The following is a 20,205-nucleotide window of genomic DNA, read 5'->3' as shown; positions in this document are numbered from 1 at the left end:
CACATATGCATGTGTATGTGTATATATATATATATATATATATATATATATATATATATATATATATATACAGTCATGCACCATATGATGATGTTTCAGATCATGATGGACTGCATATATGACAGTGGTTGTCTATTGACACTGTAGCTATCTTAGCTTATGTAAGTATAGCTTTGATGTTCACACAATGATGAAATTGTTTAGCAATGCATTTCTTCAAACATTTCCCCACTGTTATGTGACACATGACTGTATGTATGGTATGTATGTGATATGCATGCATGCGTTTGCACCAGGTGCCACCAAGTGTCACAAAGAATGGATCTATATAAAGTGACAGAAAGTTCCAGGAGGTGCATGGTACAGAGAGGTCAGGAAATTTCAGTCCAGAATGGTGACTTTTGAGGAGGCATTTCATCATATAAGAAGTAAGGTGAGATTAATGTAGTTAGCAAATATGCATTGGGCTGAGACTTTACTCAGATATGTGCTGGGCACTGGCACACCAGTATGAAGAGGGCTTGGTTCCTTCTTCAGGTTCTCAGCAGCTGGTGGAGAAAAGAGTTTTGTCCTCAGAACAATCAGTACATCTGGCACACTGCTCCTTTAAAAGGTGAGGAACATGTTGCAGGAGCATACTGATGGATCAGTCAGCTCTGCATGGACAAGTTAGGAAAGTGTTGCTTAGGAAGTTAAAACTGGGATCAGCATTTTAGAAGGCAGGAACAGCATGTGCAAAGCCCAGGAATGTGAGAAGTCCTGACTTAGTCAAGGAGCATTTCCATGTGGAAAACCATTATTTGTGTATGTGAGGGAAGCAGTGAGAGTGAGCCAGGAAGATAGGACCTGCGGAGCTCCGTGTGGGCTCTGAAGCCATTTCCTGGGTTCAGATTCCTACATTGTACTTAGCCACTCTGTGCCTCAGATTTCTCTTCTATCATCAAGAGTGAGAAGAGTGCTCCCAGGGTTATTATAAAGATGCCTTCTCCTGATGCTTCATGAGCAGTCCATGTGTCAGTTACTCCAGTTTGGAAACCGGAATGTAGAGGGTTTTGAATTAGCAAGGTAAGAAGTTTTAGATGCTAAAATTAATTTGACTCAACCCTACCTAGTCAGGTAGCTTCCTTAGCAATGATTCTGATGTGAAAAGTGTATGGAATGTTCTACATTGAGCATGTGTCTTTGGAAGTACATCTATGATTTTTAATACTAATCAGTGATACTCAAAGGAATGGTTAAGGCAGTAAAACGTAAATACCTTCTCATTTTGAGCATAGAGCAAAGCTCACTTAAGTGGAATAAGTATTTATTTTGCCAGGCTCTGAGGAGGACTTTGGAGTGACCTACTCTCTACAGCACTCCTCAGTTCACCCTCACAGCCAGACCTATCTATCTGTACTGCCTGGCCAGGACACCCTGTCCCTCACCTTGAACTCCCTTCTCTCACCATTCCTGTTTCTCATCTGCCATGTCTGAGGGTGGACAGTGTTGAGCCCCATGGTTTATCCCCACTCCCGTGTCTGCCTCTGTCTTCCATAAGGGGAATTTTGTCTCTATTCCTGCCTCTTTACCCTATTATCTCTTCTCCATTCTTCAAAACCCAAAAGAAAATGTAAAGCACTTCCTCCTGATTGTTGTCGTCTGAGCTGAAGAATATTCTTCCAAAGACTTCTGGATTTCTCTGCCTATACTTTTTATGTTCCCATCTTCATTTTGTTAGTGGCAAAGACAAATTTTCCCATATGACTTCCCATTTTAGTTAGAAATAACTATTTACTAGAGACTGAGAATGGAAAATATATGAAGGGACAACATGAGAAAATATGGCATTCATGTTCATTTATTGTAACTTGAATTCCCATTATGGATAACCAAACCAAAAAAGTATTTTAAAGTTTTTTTAAAAAAATCTTATTTCTAAAGTTATTTGTTTAGCACTTTTCAAATTGAATATGCAGAGCCACCCAAGGAACTAGTTAAAATGCAGATTATTGGTTCCCCAACTCACCAGTGACTCATCAGTAGTTTTAACTGGTTCCTGAATATGTACACTCTATCAGCCACCATGTGATCCTGATGGATTCACCAATGATACCTTAAAAGATAGCAAAAGGTTGTCCTAAACTCCAGTTGGTTGCAATCAAAAATTGTTTGTGGACTAGGAATAGAGCTCAGTGGTAGAGCACATGCTTAACACGTGTGAGGCCTTGGGTTCAGTCCTTAGCACACACACATTCACACGCACACACAGTTTTCTATATACAATACAGAAAGAGACAAATTGAATCCAGACTAATGAAAAGACTGCATTTTAAAACTTTTGTTTCCAAGGCAGACAGTTAAAGAGATCTTGCAATCTGTCACACTTACCATGAGCTGTATACTACCTGTGTATATACCTGATGCTACTTGATGTGGACAACAAGGCTTATGGCTATGTGCACTCTCACCACCCCCCACCCCCCACTTAAAGATAAGAAAGAGACTTACTCAGGCTCCGCTAATGTGGTGGCATAGAAAGAACCTTGGTCTGTCTGACCCCAGTGCTATTCTTCTTACCATTATATAGCGTCACCCAAGCCAATGTTTTAACTAAGCTAGCTGTAGATGATTTAAAAAACAAAATTCAAAAGACAGAATACATGTAAATTTTGGTTCAAAAGCTCAGGTACAGGGAAAGCTAATGCACTTATATTTTGCTTAAAAAGTGTGTTAGGCTCTTGTTACATATTGTTACAGGCTCCTGGGCTGAATTTAGTCTAGAGAGTTAAAAGTGTACCAGCCTGTGACTCACCCGCTGTGAAACCCTGCAGGGGACATCTCCTACCAGTATCACTAACATGAGTGAAAACCTTCCTCACTTTCTGCATCCAGGCTTCTCACAGCTGAAAGTTGTAAAGAAAAGCCCACACAATTGAATTCAGTGTAATACATTAAATATGCCCTAATAATGTGGCTCTTAAAAGGAGTTCATGCATCATTTACTGTGATGTAACATTATTACCAAGCCTAGTGCATCTGGCCTAATAACCCTGTCCTGTTGTGCATATCTCCATCATTTAATGTAACACATAGACAGTAACATTTAAACACCTCAACACATGGTTACATTACTGACTCCTCCACCTAGACTGAGCTTCTTGTGAACAATGAAATCTGGTCATATTTCTTTCTGTAATGTCAGATACCAGAGCTTAATTCAGTCAATTAATGAATATATTCATGAATGAACAAGATTGCTTAATAGTATGCTAAGTGCTAGACCAGTTATGGTGGCAAATGCAATACAAAGAAATAGAGATATGGAGTAAGCTCTATGGGAATTTGTAAATGGGAGGAGTCATTTTCAGTTGAAATAGAAAGGCAAAGAAAGATCAAAGACACTAGTATTCATTGAAGGACCTCAGTGTGACAGAAATGGCTGGAAAGGTCACTCATAAAATCTTCATATCCACTCCACCAGTTTATGTAAGGTCACACCACTAGTAATGAAGAACCCCAGCGGTCAGCTTCCATGGCCCTTCAGAAAGTGGAAAGGAGCAGCCTTTGAACTGAGGCTAGATAATAGGTGTGCTCTCCAAAAGAAGCAATGGAATGCACAGTATTCTGGGTGGAAAAGATAGCATCTTTGAAGACACTGAAAAAGATTGGGCAATGTAAGCACCTCAACTCAGCTGAAACACATGGTATCTATAAGGGATTCCTGCAAGATGAGACTATCAAGATAAGTGGAGTCAGGTTAGGAGTCCTTGAGTACCCTGTTAAAAGTTTGTGCTTCCTTTTCTCTCCCCCCCTCCCCCCAGGAACTGGAGGTGAAGATTGCCTTAAGGGACTTATCTGAAGCAAAGCTTTATGTTCTTTGAGGAGGCACAATAGTTTGTGGTGAGGACAAACTATTAGACTGACCCTTCATTAGCGAGTGGCACTGGACCTTAAAAGGGAGAGATGCAGGCATCAGAGAGCTTCTCAGTAAGGAACTTGAGGGACCAAGAACAGAAAAGAAGCTGAGTTGGACTCAGCATTTCCGGCCTTTTGCACTCTTGTGTCAAGTCTGCAGCTCAGAGGCTGAGAAGCAAAACATCAATTTAGGCAGGCTAAAGCTGGAAGATAAAAATTTGAGGGTAGCGATCACAAGAGAGGAAAAATACTGATAAATGCTGTGGGATTTTAGCTGGGACCCAGGTGTAAAGGTGAACTAGAAATGGGCAAATTTTACAAAGGCCAAAGCCCAGCTTTGAATCACCACTGGACAAATTCAATTAATCTATTCCTCCTCCAGTTAACTGCAATAAGCAAAATCATATCCTTCCTAAAGGAAAATAACATAATCAGAGGCTCAAGTTATATCTGAGAGTTTTCATATACAATATCTGCATCCAATAAAAAGTAATTTAAACATACAAAATGTAGGAATTTTCATAAATCAAAAGGAAAAAAGTAAACCCACACAAGATCAATCCAGATGTTGGCCATATTAGATATGGACTCTAAAATATCTGTGATTAATATGTTCAAGAAATTATAGAATGGTCTGGAGAATTCAGAGAGCTGCAAAGTATACTAAAGAAGTAGGAATTCTAGAGCTAAAAATGCAGTAATTGCGATTCAGAACTGAACAGATGGGATAAAGTCAACAACAAACAGTACCCCTGAAAGAAAGAATGAAGGGGACATGGGTCAGAAAAAGGTTACTCTCACCTCAACATAACATTTAGAAAGATGGAAAATACACAAAACCCCAAAAGAATACAAGATACACAGCAGTTCCTATCAAGTAGATATATAATTGGAATCCCAGAATCTTTGTTAAAACAGAAGCTATTTTGAAGAGATAATGGTCAAGAGGTGTTCAGAACCTCTAAAAGACCTCAAGTGAGTTTATTTTAGCTTCTAAAAAATTAATAATTTCATATTAAAAGGGTAAAAGATAAAAATTACATGATTAGATTAGTAGTTGTTTTTTAAATGAACTTTGGTAAAATTTAATTTTATTAAAATTTAATTTTGGTAAAATTTAATCTTATTCTGATTAAAGGTATTTGCAAACAAAAAAACCTAATGCCAATACTACAGTTAATGTGAAACTCTGCAGGTTCTCCCTCTTATCACTTCTTTTTCACATTGTATTGTAGGACCTTGCCAATGCAAAAGTGAAGAAAACTGAATTAAAAGTATAAAATTAGACAAAACTGATGCCACATATGACAGAATTGTTCACATAAAAGTTTAAAAATATATACGTAAGATATTCAAGCTAGTAGCTTGGCAAGATTGTTACATCAAAAAGCCAATACAAGACTCAATTTAAGCAGAAATAACCATTTAGAAAATAATTTTTAAATAGCCTGATTTATAATAATATCAGAATATCAAATACCTAGGAATAAAAGTGTTCTCTCTGCAGAAAGTTATAAAACATTTTTGAGAAACTTAAAGATGTCACAGATAAATGGAGAGATATGATGTTCATTGATGGGAAGGCTCAGTATTATAAATGCAATAGTTCTCACCAAGTTGTTGTATTGATTCAGTACATTCCAATTCAGAATTCAATTAGATTTGGGTGTGAGGGGCTGAAAATTGGTAGTCATTTGCAAGCTTATTTGGAAAAAGCTAATAATAAGACCACCTTGAGGAAGAACCAAGTTGGAAGAGCTTAATATGACTAGATATTAAAACTTATTATAAAAGTAATTAATACTGATATTGAGTTGGGGACAGACATAAACTAGAGGAAATAATAAGGAGCCCAAACCAAATACACATGTATGGACAATTAATTTGGGACAATAGCAGCACTGTAGAATTGTGATGATTATTTTTTCAGTGAAATAGGGCTATTTGGATATCAGTAAGTCAAAATTGAATTTTTGCCCCTGTCTTATACTGTACATAAAAATGACCTTCAGATGGAATATAGATCTAAATATGAAAAATAGAAGTGCTCAGGATAGGCAAATGTTTCTTATTAAATAGGATGCCAATATGAGGACAACCTTGAAGGAAAAGATTAGTGAATTGGATTGTGGTAAAATGAGGAACTTTCACTGGGTGAGGTGGAGCACAACTGAAATCCCATCAGCTTGGGAGGCTGAGGCAGGATGATTGCGAGTTCAAAGCCAGCCTGAGCAACTTAGAGAGTACCTAAGCAACTTAGCAAGACCCTGTCTCAAAAAATAAAAAGGGCAGGGAATGTGGATCAGTGGTTATGCACCACTGGGTTCAATACCTGGTACCAAAAATTAAAAAAATTTAAAAATGAGGAGCTTTCTTTCATCCAAAAAAAAAAAAAAGCCATTATAAGAGTGAAAAATGCAAGCCATGCAGTATGAGAAAGTATTTTTCAATGCACAGAACAAAGAATTTAAATCTAGAGTATCTAGAATGCATGAAAAATTTCTACAGGTTAATAAAAAAAGTCATACTAATAGAGAATGGTATAAGTAAAATACTTAAATGGCTTTGGAAAAAAGAGGACATGCAAGTGGACAATAAAATATTAAAACTTTTTTAGCCTCACTAGTCATTAGGAAAGTCTAATAAGCATAAGATAATATACTACACAGCCCCCAAGTTAGTTAAAATTTTAAAAGATGAGTAACTCCAAGTGTTGGTGGGCATCAAAACACCCAAAAGCTCAAGCATCACATGGAAATATGACTGGTACCATACTTTGGGATGGAGATTGGCAATATCTCAATACTCCACGAATCAGCAGTACTATTCTTCAGGCATGTGTTCAATAGAAGTGTGTACCTGTGCACATGAGAAAAAGAAATACTTGTATAATAATATACATACAACATCTTTGGTTGTAATAGACAAAACTGAGGGAAAAACCCAAATTCTCATCAGTATAGTAGAATGAATACACATTAGGATCATATAGTAATAAAAATGTACCAAATATTGCTGCCATGCAGCAACCTGATTGAACCTCACATATATGAAGATAGAAGCTGGCACAAAGAAAACATATAAAATGGTTTAACAATTAGGCAAAACTTGTGGGCTAGATAGACATCTAGATTGAGGAGGTCTTTGGTGGGACATGGTATACGGACAAGGACAGGAAGTGGTTTATTTCTTGATCTAGATCAATATGTTTATTTGGAAAGAATTCATCAAACTGTATATGTAAAATGTGTAGCCTTTTAATGCAGGTTATACTTCGTTAATAAAGTTTATTAAACATCAAAGTGAATAAAATTTATTCATGTCAGCATCGTGCAGCCCTGTGCTAGGTGCTGGGAATGTCGATATGAACATGATGTAGTCTGACCATGAAGAACGGAGAGGAGGAGATGGCAGGTAGATGGCAGGATGGGAGCAGATGTGGATGATGAAAAAGACCAATCAGATCTGCAGAGCAGATCTGTGTAGCAGCTGCTGCAGGGTCAACCCAGAATTGGAAGTCCTGGAAAGTGGTAGACACTACCTATTGTCTCCTCGGGCCCATGCTGAGGGACACCTGGGGAGTCATTGTACCAAAGAATGAAGAAACAAGACTGACTTGGAAGCATTCTGCATTTGCCTTCAAGAAACTTTGAGATGGTGATTGAGAGCTATTTTTAAAAATCATCTAAAAATTCTCCCCTTTGAAATACAGATTTATAAGGAGAAAGAGCAGAGGAAGAGTGAAAAATAATATGAATATATAGGACATATCCAACAGAAATGTATACATACACCATTCCAATAGCCTAATGGTTAGAAAGGAGCATGATTCCTAGAGCAGGACCTGCTCCCCTGTTTTCTCTCCCCTCTATCTAATCTAAAGTAACTCTCTTCTACCCTAGCCCCCTGCACTGTGAATTAGCATCTGTACATCAGAGAAAACATTTGACTTTTGGTTTGGGGGGATTGGCTTATTTCACTTAGCAGGATATTCTCCAGCTCCATCCATTTACCGACAAATGCCAATATTACTCAGCCTTAAAGATGAATGAAATTTTTTAAATCCATTCATCTGTTGAAGAGCACTTACATTGGTTCCATAGTTTAGCTATTGTGAGTTGAGCTAAACATCGATGTGGTGGGGCATCTCTGTAATATGCTGATTTTAAGACCTTTGGTTCTTATAAACCAAGAACTGGGATAGCTGGGTCAAATGGTGGTTCCATTCCATGTTTGCTAAGGAATCTCCATCCCACCTTCCATAATGGTTGCACCAATTTGCAGTCCCACTAGCAATGTACGGGAATACATTTCCCCCAACAACCCCACCAACATTTATTGTTGTTTGTATTCTTGATAATTGACATTCTGAGTACAGTGAGATGAAATCTTAGAATAGTTTTGATTTACATTTCTCTAATTACTAAAGATGTTGAACATTTTTTCATATATTTGTTGATTGATTGTATCTCTTCTTCTGTGAAGTGACTGTTCAATTCCTTAGTCAATTTATTGATTAGGTTATTTGGTTTTTTGGTGTTACGTTTTTTGAGTTCTTTATATATCCTGGAGATTAATGCTCTATCGGAGGCTGTATGTGGTACAAATTTTCTCCCATTCTGTATACTGTCTTCGTGTTATTGTTTCCTTTGCTGAGAAGAAGCTTTTTAGTTTTAATCCATCCCATTTATTGATTCTTGATTTTACTTCTTGTGCTTTAGGAGTCTTGTTAAGGAAGTCAGATCTAGGCTGACATGGTAAAGATTTGGGCCTACTTTTCCTTCTATTAGGTATAGGGTCTCTGTTCTAGTGCCTAAGTCTTTGATGCACTTTGAGTCGAGTTTCATGCAGGGTTAGAGTTGGGGTTTAATTTCATTTTGTTACATGTGGATTTCCAATTTTCCCAGCACCATTTATTGAATCAGGTATCTTTTCTCCAGTGAATGTCTTTGGCACCAATGAGAGAACTGTATTTATGTGGGTTTGTCTCTGTTTCTTCTTTTCTGTACCAATGGTCTACATGTCTGTTTTGGTGCCAATACCATGCTGGTTTTGTTACTAAGGGTCTGTAGTTGTGGTATTGTGATGCTTCCTGCTTCACTCTTCTTGCTAAGGATTGCTTTGGCTATTCTGCATCTTTTATTTTTCCAAATGAATTTTATGATTGGTTTTTCTGGTTCTATGAAAAATGTCATTGTGATTTTAATAGGAATTTCATTAAATCTGTATAATACTTTTGGTAGTATGGCCATTTTGACAGTATTAATTCTGCCTCTCTAGGAACATGGGAGGCCTTTCCATCTTCCAAGTTACTCTTAAATTTCTTTCTTTAGTGCCGTGTAGTTTTCATCGTAAAGGTCTTTCACCTCTTTTCTTAGATTAATTTCCAAGTATTTTTTAAAGCTATTGTGAATAGGGTAGTTTTCCTAATTTCTCTTTCAATAGATTCGTCACTAGTATACAGGAATGTGTTTGATTTATGGGTGTTGATTTTATAACCTGCTATTTTGCTGAATTCATTTATGAGTTTTAGAAATTTTCTGTTGGAATTTTTGGCTCCTTTAAATATAGAATCATGTCCTTGGCAAGTAGTGATAGTTTAAGTTTTTCTTTTCCTATCCATTTAATTTTTTTTATCCTATCTAATTGCTCTGGCTAGAGTTTCAAGCATGATGTTGAATAGAAGTGGTGAAAGAAGGCATCCTTGTCTTGTTCCTGTTTTTAGAAGGAATGCTTTCAATTTTTATCCATTTAGAATTATGTTGGCCTTGGGCATAGTGTAGATAGCTTTTATGATGTTGAAGTATGTTCCCACTCTCCCTTGTTTTTCTATTGTTTTGAACATGAAGGGCTGCTGTATTTTGTTAAATGCTTTTTGTGCATCTATTGAGATGATTGTGTGATTCTTATCTTTAAGTCTTTTGATATGATTAATTATGTTTATTGATTTCCCTATGTTGAACCAACCTTGCACCCTTGGAATGAAACCTGCTTGATCATGGTGCACTATCTTTTTAATATGTTTTTGTATGTGATTTTTCAGAATTTTATTGAGAATTTTTGCATCTATGTTCATCAGGGATATTAATCTGATGTTTTCTTTCTTTGATATGTCTTTGTATGGTTTTAGTATCAGGGTGATATGAGCTTCATAGAACAAGTTTGGAATGGTTCCCTCCTTTTCTATTTCATGGAATACTTTGAAGAGTATTGGCATCACCTACTCTTTTTTGTGACCATGGATCAGTTATTTAACCAGCAGTAACTAAGTTACATCTCCAGGATGGTATCATAATAGCATTTATGAGAATCAAAGAAGATTATATAAACTACTTGGAACAGCATCTGGCACAGGTTGGCAGTACACAAGCATCTGCTGTGGTGATGGTGATAATGATATCACCACTGCAAAGAAAATCTAAGGCTTTTTTGCTGCAGCAGTGGGACATGGAGTCAGTGGCCACAGCCAGGGTCAACACAGTGGCAAGGAGCTCTTTAGTCATAAGGTCAGAAGGAAAGCAGGCCTCAGGAAGAAATATCCTTGGAGCCAGACACACAGTAGGAATTAGCTCCTCGCATAGAGGACTTGTCTGCGATCTGTTGAAGCCACTGTGAGTCTGTCTCCACAGAGCTCTCCCTCACCAGGCAATTGTAAGCATCTCGAGGATGGTGGCTGTGTTACTTTAAATACTGTTTCCGACTTGAATCCTACTAAACAAAGGAGGGAGAGAATATTAATCAATTACAAAGCAATACAATTGGAGTAATTAATCAATTACATGTGCCAGCACTGTTCTTTCAAAACAAGACTATATTTTTACACTTTTACTTTCAAACCATCTGTTCCCTTTCACAGATGAGATGTCGGAAGCTCAAGGAAATCGGCTCGTTTTCTTGAGGTCATGGGATGAAGAAGTGTTCTGGGGAAGCAGCTCCTCAAAGCCAGTGCCCTTCCTGGCTAGTGCCCATTACCTTATGGAACCAGGAGGGCACTGGACAGGGAGAGCAGGACCTGGCAAGGCTGCTGTCTGAGCAGGTGCAGAGTGGAACCTTCTGGGAGGGCTGCATCTTGATTTCTGCTGAAGCAGAGATGTTTCCACTGCAGTTCCTGAAAAATGCCGCTGTGTTTCTCATGGGATTTTCTGGGATTCATTTTTGTTCTCCCCTTCCACACTATTTATTTACCTAAGCCTTTGTTCTCTTTGAAACACTTTCAGCCACATGTCCTTCATTGTGCTACAACCCTGGGCCCTTTATCCTACCCAGGATTTTTACCCCCTCTCCAGCTGCTCTTTATATCACTTAATTCTCTGAGCCCGCCAGCCTGACTCTTATCCGGTGGGGGTGGCCTTCCACACCCACCCCAGTCTCCTAGGATTGGCAGCTACAGGGGAGAGAGCAGAACCAGGATTCAACTTCAGAATCTGTTTTCCTTTTGGTCTCCTTATTGTTTGAAGGTTGGGGCCAGGCTAGATTAATCAGTCTAGGTGTGGTGGAGCCCTGTGACCCTCCCCAGGGAAATCATAGCCTTATAGAAACTCAGCCTGGTTTTGGCTCCCAGAATGAATTCCAAGCTTTGAAGAATCTGTCAATGTTCAACTAACCCCTGGAAGTTTGTGATGGAACCGAAACTCATAACCAAGCGGGGCAGGGGTACGGGGTGCAGGGCATGGGGGTGGGAGGAGAAGCACGTGTGCAGTCAGAAGGTAGGAGAAAAGAGAGCTCGCCTGCCTATTTGGATTTTTTTCCTCAAAATTTCAGGCCTCTTCTCTCAGTTCAGATGTCCTAAAGAACCTGTCTAAGCACTTCTTGTATGCGCTGGTATCTTTCTGAAATGTCTCACTGGTCAAGTTGGACTCTTGGTTCTGATCTCCACCTTCAGAAAACCTTCACGTCACTTTATAAATGAGATCACCCATCTTGTGGCAAGAAAGAGTTGCTGAAGGAAACCTAGTTCTTCTACCAGGAGAATTGGACACTTTACAGTTCCGATATCCCAGACACAAAGCTGTATGCCATACACAGCTGTTCCATTTTGCCCAGGACAGAGGGGGTCCTGGACCACTGGGTTTACTGGTGTGTAGGGAGAAAATTGTCTTTTCCTCACCCTTTTTGGATTCATGGTGGAGGCCCCTAAAACAAAAGACAGATAACAAGAGAAGCATACACATTTATTTAATATAAGTTTTATGTGACATGGGAGCCTTCATAAGGAAATGAAGACCCAAAGTAACAGTTAAGCCTAAATATTTTATGGTAGGTTTTATGAAGAGTAGACTTATGGAGAAATACGATAAGAGCAAAAATTGTATGATCTAATGGTAATAAACTAGAGGAACTTAGCAAGACCTATCTATCTAGATTCTTCTGTGTGACCCTTTCTCTTCAGAGATAATACTGTCCCTCTCCTTTGGGTTCAGGGAAGACATCTCTCACAGGAAGGTCTTGTAACCTGCTTCACGGCAAAGTCAGAAAAATCTTTCCCAGGTTTTATGACCTGCTTCAGTGGAGAAGGGCAGGGGTGGGGGTTGGGGGCTTCTGCTTCTGTGGTTTTCTAAGATACCTTTAGCTTAAAATATGTAATACAGTGATGTGCCATATTTTGAGAAGCATGTCCTGACCCTCATCAAATGCTGATATGAACAAAAATGATCTTGTAGAATAGATGCCAATTTTAGATTCCCACTTTAAAACTGAAAACTGAATTTCAATAAGTTGAAGTATCTTATCAAAGTTTGCATAGCAAACTCATGGGAGAACTGGAAATCAAAGATCTCTCTGACTTCAGACCCAGAACTGTACATTGACCAACCAAACTCTTCAGACACAGTTCATCTCCTTCATACTGGGGCCCAGCAACCCTGTGTCAGCTAGCTTTCGTCTCTCTCTCTTCTGTCTTTGCTTTCCTGTCTATTTTGTCTCAAGTTGTAACAGAAATGCCTTTCCCTGCCTTCCCCCTTCCCTTCTAATTAATATATTCCTGCCTTTCCTTCCTGAGGAGGCCTCCCTGACATCCAGGGTAGGTCCCATGCTGGGGCTCCACACCTCCATGGGAAAAAAAAAAATAACATCTGAGTCGCCACCAGTTGCTCTTCTGTCTTTTAAGCATCTGCCAGGGTATCTTTTCACCCCTACTGCACTGGAATAGTATAGGAAAAAAGAGAATAATTTCCATATTTAGATTTCTAGCACCTGATATGGTTCTTGGCTTATAATTGGGGATCAATTGATGGTCATCCTATTAGTCAATTAATTTATAAAATATCATAAGGCAATGACTTAGAGTCACAGTCATAGATCTGTTTAAGGATCTGTTCCAAAAGATACATTTGTGTTACTTAGATCAATTTTCTTATTTTTGGTTTCTTTATTTTACAAAGAGTTTAATTTGTGAATTAGCTTGACTGTTTAGATTGGATTTACCCTTATACTTTACCAAGTCTAATGCTGGGAAGTGAATGTCTTTTATGAAGTTAAAGATGACAGTGTCCAAGTAATGTCCAAGTAATCCAGAAGTTGTGTTGACTTAGGGAGAACAGAATTTCTGAAATCCAGTTTTTTCTTTGTCATTAGTTGGGGGTTTGCTAGTGTTCTTGAATTTCCAAGCTATTGTATATTAGCCTGCCTTTGAGAGTTGATCTCTCTGGATAGAAATGAGTGAGAGCCAGTTGCCTGAGGTCCTACTTTTTGTTTTCTCTCCAACGCCAAACACCGTCAGGCTCTTATATTGGTTCTGATTGGTCCAAGTCATGGAAGACTTGTGGCCAAAAGGCAGAAATGATGAATGTCAACACAAATTTAATCATGCTATAAATGGTGCTATATGTAACTGTAGCTTTGGGGGAGGTAAGTAGCTTTTGGTTTCTGCTCAACAATGTTTAAAATGTTTACCTGGATTATGCCTACTAGCTGGTACCTTGTTTTTCTTATTCCCCTGTATATGTGTCCCCCCCCATTATTCTGTCATCAGTATACATTCATGGATAGAAAACAGATGTTCCAATCAACCTAAGTAAACCAAATAACTCTGGCAATGCACATATCAAGCTGAAGGCAGGCTCATGAACTGTCATGCCAAGCCCTGCTCTTCCCACTGAAGACTGAGAGCTGTCAGTAGTAACAACAGTAATGGTAAAAATACATGGAGCACACTGTCCCAGCCATTGTTGTTCTTACTCAGTCCTCACAGTAGGCTTGGAAGCAATAGACTATCACCATCTAATCTTGTCATTCAGGAAACTGAGGCATAGTTGGATTTGACTGGCTTGTTGGACTTGACACCAAGTCCTCTAGTCCCAGAGTCCTGGCTCTGAGCTACTGTGCCCTGAAGACTTCAACTACCGAGTAAATGGCCACCCATGTCTAATTTGAAGACATTCTCTATTATTTTCCTGGCTCTATGAGGATGGGAGTGTGAGAAGTGGGATGGTAGCAGCAGCTAGGTGTGTGAAATCTCTTCATAGTTTAAAAACAAAGGTAAACTTATTTTAGAATTTAATTTGGGTGAATCTAAATGATGTTTCTTTCCAGGTCAAGACAGTGCTTCATTCTGTATGAAGATCATGGATATCTTTTCAGCTAGCTGCTCCCCTTTATTTGTTAGGTGCGAGGTTACCCCTTGGGCTTGCCTTAAGACTCAATGTACAATTGTTATATTTTAATTTGCAAAAGAAAACAGTCATCATCTGGTAGCAGGAGATGCCTATCCAAGCAAATAAATGACAGATATAATGATAGAGGTTGCAGTGTCAGGAGGTAAAGTGCAAGGGAAGGAGACTTGGTTGGTTTTCTCTGGCTGGGGTTCTTGGGGCCTGAGGAGGAAAGTGTCCAGAAAGATTTTGATGCTACAACTGAGGCCTCAGCAGGAAATGTATGTTCCAAGGTTGATTGTTGGAGGTTGACGGGAAATGGTGGAAGGTTCTTCGGTGCATGATGAGCAAATTCCCAGCAACACGGAAAAGCAGGGCACATCCAGGAGTGTGGAGAAAAGACTTCCATGAAGCCCTGCTTGTTCCAGGCACTGTTGCAGCTCCTGGAAGGAAGAACTCCCATTTATTGATAACTAGTGTATTCTCCATACATCTTCCTTAGTCCTCACAGCAATTTTGTAGGTTAGCATTGCTACCAAGTTCTTCAGATATAGAGGTTGAGGTTCTACATCTGAGAGGTGAAGGTATTTACCCCAGGACATGTAAGTGGGATTTAAGCACATGTCTAAGGAAATAGAGCAAATGAAATAATAGCAACAATCACAATAACAAAAATAAGGCAAACAGCAAATATTGACACACTACTGAGCATGTTCTAATCTGCACCATCTAATATATCCATTAGCTATAAGTGGCTGTTTAAATAAAAATTAGCTAAATTGAGCAAAACAGAAAATTCACTTCCTCAGTTGTGCTAGCCATATTTCAGGTGCTTAGTGGCCTCATGTGGCTGGTGACTACTGTATTGGACATTGCCAATATAGAATATTTCTACCTTCACAGATCATTCTGTTGGATAGCTAAGTGCTTTACATGTATTACCACATGTAAGTTGTATAACAATCCTATGAGGAAGAGACATATGCAAATGGTAAGATGTGGAAATTGTGGTGTGAAGAAGACAGGAAACATAACCAGAGTCACATGATGAATGAATCCTGTTTTTTAAGTGTTTCACCATAATGTCAACCCAGTATATTATGTTCTTTGTTATATAAATGAATATCAGTCAAAGTAACAGAATTCTAGGTCTGCCAGTAGATAGACTAGCCTTACATTCTCTGCAGAGAAAATGCCATTGCTATAATCCCTGCCCTGCTGGGACTGCACAATTGGCACAGACTTTGCAAACACAGAGCTGCTATCCTATAGAGAGTGTCCTCTCCATGGACTCCAACCCTTTAGCCAGCTTAGTCAAGCAGCCCATCTGATATACTTTATCAGTCCACTCGTTCCTTCAAAGAGCTGAATCAAGTCTCAAGTTGATAAAATCTTAAGTAATGTTCAAAAATTTTTTAATACTTTTTGTCATCTTTTGAGCAGGTATTTGAGGTGGTTGTCAGGAGAATCTTTTTCAAGATGCTAACACATCAGAATGGGTTACTGAATATCCTGGTTTGAGCCCTTCTCCTGCTTCTTAGTATCTAAATAAGTTTGACAAAATTACTTCACCTCTCTGAAATTCAGGGTTTTTTTTTCAACCATGAACTGGAAATAAAACACATGTATCACAGGGTTTTTCTAAATATTAAACAAAGGGTGCAGTGTCTGAGGATGCTGTGCAAGCTATAAAGCAGTTTATGAAGCTATAAAGTGGGAGATAATTATAACACAAATTTTAGAACTTAGGATGCTTTTCTTCTATATAACCCTGTAAAGTTTTCAAAGCTGCTATGGCTTGATAAATTATAGGATAACATGCTTTTAATCATAACATTTGCAAAGTCCTTTTTTTCTTTTATATAAATATAGTAGGCACTCAATAAATGTTTGGAAAAAAGGAAAGATGGTTGGATAGAAGAGAGAGGGAGGGAGGGAGGGAGGGAGACAGCACACAAGGGTAAATAAGAGCTGCTCATGAAGTTTCAAATTTTCCCTCTAAATTTTGTTTTTAAATGTGTTGTTTAGGCTGGCACTGTAGCTAAGTGGTTAGAGCACTCCCCCTTGCATGGGTGAGGCACTGGGTTCAATCCTCAGAACCACATACAAACAAGTAAAATAAAGGTTACATTTAAAATATTGTGTTGCTTGACATTAAATAAATAAATAAGAACAATATATGAGCAAGTTAGTAAGCTTGTTTTCTGCTATTTTTTTCATTCAAAAAAATTTATTGAGCAACTACCTTCAGCTGGTTGTTGTACAAGATTCAGAGAAGAGACAATTGAATATGTCACTTTGTTTTGATGCCTATTTCTTCTGCTGCTAATTTTGCTCCTTAAACGTTCTGAGGAATGCAGAACGAACTGACACTTGTACAGTCCTGTGAGGGGCCCCAGCAGTGTCAGGGCTGCACTTGTCAAATTTCATCTTGAGAATTGCTTCCTGATGTACATGTGCAGCCTGTGAATCTTCTAGGGATGGTAAAATGTGGTTATTCAGAAAGGAGAATGCTCCTACCAACTATTCTTGCTTTTCCTGCTCATTCATGGGCCTCTTGTAGCCACTCTAGGCTCTAGAGGGACACAGGAAAATGAGATTGTCAGCTCCTGGATTCATGTGGCCATCGAGAGCATCCCCCACCTACTGCTATTGAATCAGGGGCAATGATAGGCAGAGCATCAAGAACCTCCCAGGAGGGGAACCTGGGCAAGCCTGCCTCTTACTGGTGCTGTGCAAACCTGACTGGTGGTTGCTTAAGTATCCTTGGGACTGGATAATCAGCATCTGGAGAGGGACTTTTTGCTCTTGTCTCCTGGTGAGGAGCCACTGTACCTGATATATCAGAAGACACACTCTATGTATCCTATATTGAGAATGGCTGAGGAAAGAACAACATTTGTGATCCATTCTTCTATTGTAGAGATGAGGGAACTAGTTCTAATTTGTGGCAGAATTGGGGTTAAAACTCTGATTTTTTCTTAGTCCAGTGCATTCATTATGTTCCATGGTGAACTGACATTTCCAAATATATTTCCTTCTTAGAAGACAATTATAACATCATAGAGTGAGGGAGTATAGAAAGAATATGGGCTTTGGAGTCAGAAAGAACAGATCAAATCCTGGCACTGCTTTCTATATCTGCATGACCTTGGACCAGTTACTCTGATCCTTTGTTTCCACCTCTGTTGAAGGGAATAAAGAATATTTACCTTTAGTGGATGTTGTTGTAAAGATTAAATGAGAGAATATTTAAGGACTTAGCATAGAATCCAGCCTATCTTCAGTCTCTAATATGTTTTCCAGAAACAAAGGAAGAATACAGTTGACTTGAGAGAAAGTTTGTGGTTTGGTGATGTTGGTGATGGTAGTAGTAATGGTGACACGGTTACCATTGATCAAACATCTATTTTTTAGCATTCATTATCAGGCAATCATGTGATTTTGTTGTTTTCTTTATTCTATAGCAGATACGTTTCCAAATTCCATTCTTCTCTCATCCTAACTCACTAGTGTTCAGGTCCTTAGCATGGATAAATCAATCAATAAATCTGTCAATCAGTGAGTCTGCTAACCAGAAAAGAAGCAAAAGAAAATTACCCACACATTTATCTTTTCCTCAATTTTTAAGTGTCTATAGAAATTGAATGACCATCTAAGGTTAACTTTGCCTGTACCTACGAGTGGAGCCAATAAATGTGGGCCTTGCTCAGGAAACCTTGAGTTGGTTTATAGCACTGTGGGCTAGAAGCAGTCAACCCCTTTTCTGTCAGGGATCTCAGTATCAGAAGCTTAAGACCTCAGTACTTTGAGATGTGTAGATAATAAACATCAATTGCTTGGATGTTGGGTTTTGTTTTGGAGACAAACCTACAGTCTTAGTGTTTAAGAACAAATACTTTGGCTTCAGATTGCCTGAATATGAATTGCAGTGCTGTTCTTGGGAGCTCTGTGACCCTGAAGAAGTTTCTTTTCATCTCTAAGCTTCAGTTTCTTCATTTGTAAAATAAGGATAATAACAGTCACATTAGTAAGTTGAAAAAATGAGATGTCTAGGGAGAGGATGCAAGAAGAACCCAGTTAAAATTAGCTCATATCTGAAGTTTCTTCCTGTCCTAAACTCCTTGTGTCCTGAATGGGGAACCTATCACTCAAGGTCCAGCCAGAGAGGCATAAGCCACTCTAAGTGCTAATAAAAGGAATCTCAGCTGTTTCTCCCTCTTGAGATGGCCCACATTCTCCCTTGAATGTGTATTCCTTCCTTTACCCCAAAAGCCTCTCACTCTTAAAAGAGCCCACATTCCTGGAATGTGTTTCTGCTTTCCTAAGTAAATTTGTCTGTGCCTCTAAAACATCTACCACCACAACAACATCTATTGATATTACTATTGTTATATAAAAGAGGGAATTTTATATAGAAAATGTTGATCAGATGATGAAAGAGCGAGAAGCTAGAGAGCAGCTGCCACCATAGGCCAGCAGTCAAGGGAACAAGGTAGTGGTGGACCCCAGCAGATGCTGTGGCTGTGGTCACCCTGCCAGCAGAGTCTGAGTCAGAAGGAAACAGCACTCCTGGGCCTTTACCTGAGACAGAGAAGGAAGAGAAGGTCTGCTTGGGTCTTCCCTTTCCTCCAGCCCTCTGGCAGTACTGACCTTGACTGAGTTTGGGAACTGCAGTCTGCAGGGGCAACCCCCCCATACTGAGCAGAACAGGGGGCTTGTTCTGAAAACAAATAGGGCCCAGGACTCTTGCAAGCTCAAGTCTCAGACCTCAGTTGCCTGTTTGCTATTATAACCAACACAGAAAGTTTGGAAGAGCTGTACTTCCCCCTACTGCTGGGCCTCTGAACAATAGCAGAGGTGCACTAATTGCTGTACCCAGAAGGTAGAATTTGGAAGAAGTAATGAAAAAAAAAATCTAGAAAGCTGTAAGAAGACTATCTGTGGCCCCTAGATCCCACTTTCTAGAAAGACCTGCTTGCTTGAGCAACTAGTGCCTTCAGTATCCAGGAATTTGTGGCTTTTACCTGGCTAACTTGTGCAGAACTCCACATGGCCTGAAAGCCTGGGGAAACCCTGGAGCCTCCATGGTTCTCTCTCTCTGTGTGTTCTGATCATTTGAGGTTCTCTTTTCCTCACCAGGCTGCAAGTACCCTGAGTGCAGGGCCTTGTCTTCTTTATCCTTGAGTCCCCAAACATTTGTACTCTCACTTTCTGCCCTGAGCTAGCAACTGTGGTGTAAAGGGCTGCTAAGCATGTGAGCAAGGCTGTGCCAGCTTCCTGCAGCTTTCATTATAGAAGAGGGGCTCACAGCATGTGATGTCTCAAAACTACCACTGCCTCTTCTGTTGGGGAAGTCCAATGGTGCATGAAAACATTTAACAGGGAGACTCCTTTGGGGATCATGGAAGCTCTGAGAAAGTCACATCTGATTTAGGAGTAAATAGAAGCTAGCCTGGCAGAAAGTTGGGAATGGCATCCCAGGCAGACAGAAGAGCAGGTGCAGAAGAGCATATAGTATTGGAGTCTGAGGATCGAGAGGCCATGCATGAAGCTGTTGAGATCAGCGGGATCTGTTCTCTCTGCATCCACATCTGAGCCCTGCCTCGAGCCTATTTCACCTGCCTCGTGTTATAGTTATGTACATTTGCATGCTCATGGCTCCCACTTCATGCCTGGCATAGCATTTACTGCATAGAAAGTGCTTGTTGGATATTTG

At 39.4% G+C, this 20,205-nt stretch overlaps 1 protein-coding gene across 27 annotated transcripts in view; it reads left to right on the top strand.

The window, feature by feature from the left end:
• Fggy (FGGY carbohydrate kinase domain containing) overlaps positions 1 to 20,205 on the top strand; it is a 415,454-nt gene that overhangs the window by 209,554 nt on the left and 185,695 nt on the right. The gene's annotated exons all lie outside the window — the stretch shown is intronic.

Source organism: Marmota marmota, unplaced genomic scaffold, assembly GCF_001458135.2.
Source record: "Marmota marmota marmota unplaced genomic scaffold, marMar, whole genome shotgun sequence".
Taxonomy (NCBI): Eukaryota; Metazoa; Chordata; class Mammalia; order Rodentia; family Sciuridae; genus Marmota; species Marmota marmota.
Note: the sequence above shows the minus strand (reverse complement) of the source record. Positions and strands in the feature narration are given on the sequence as shown.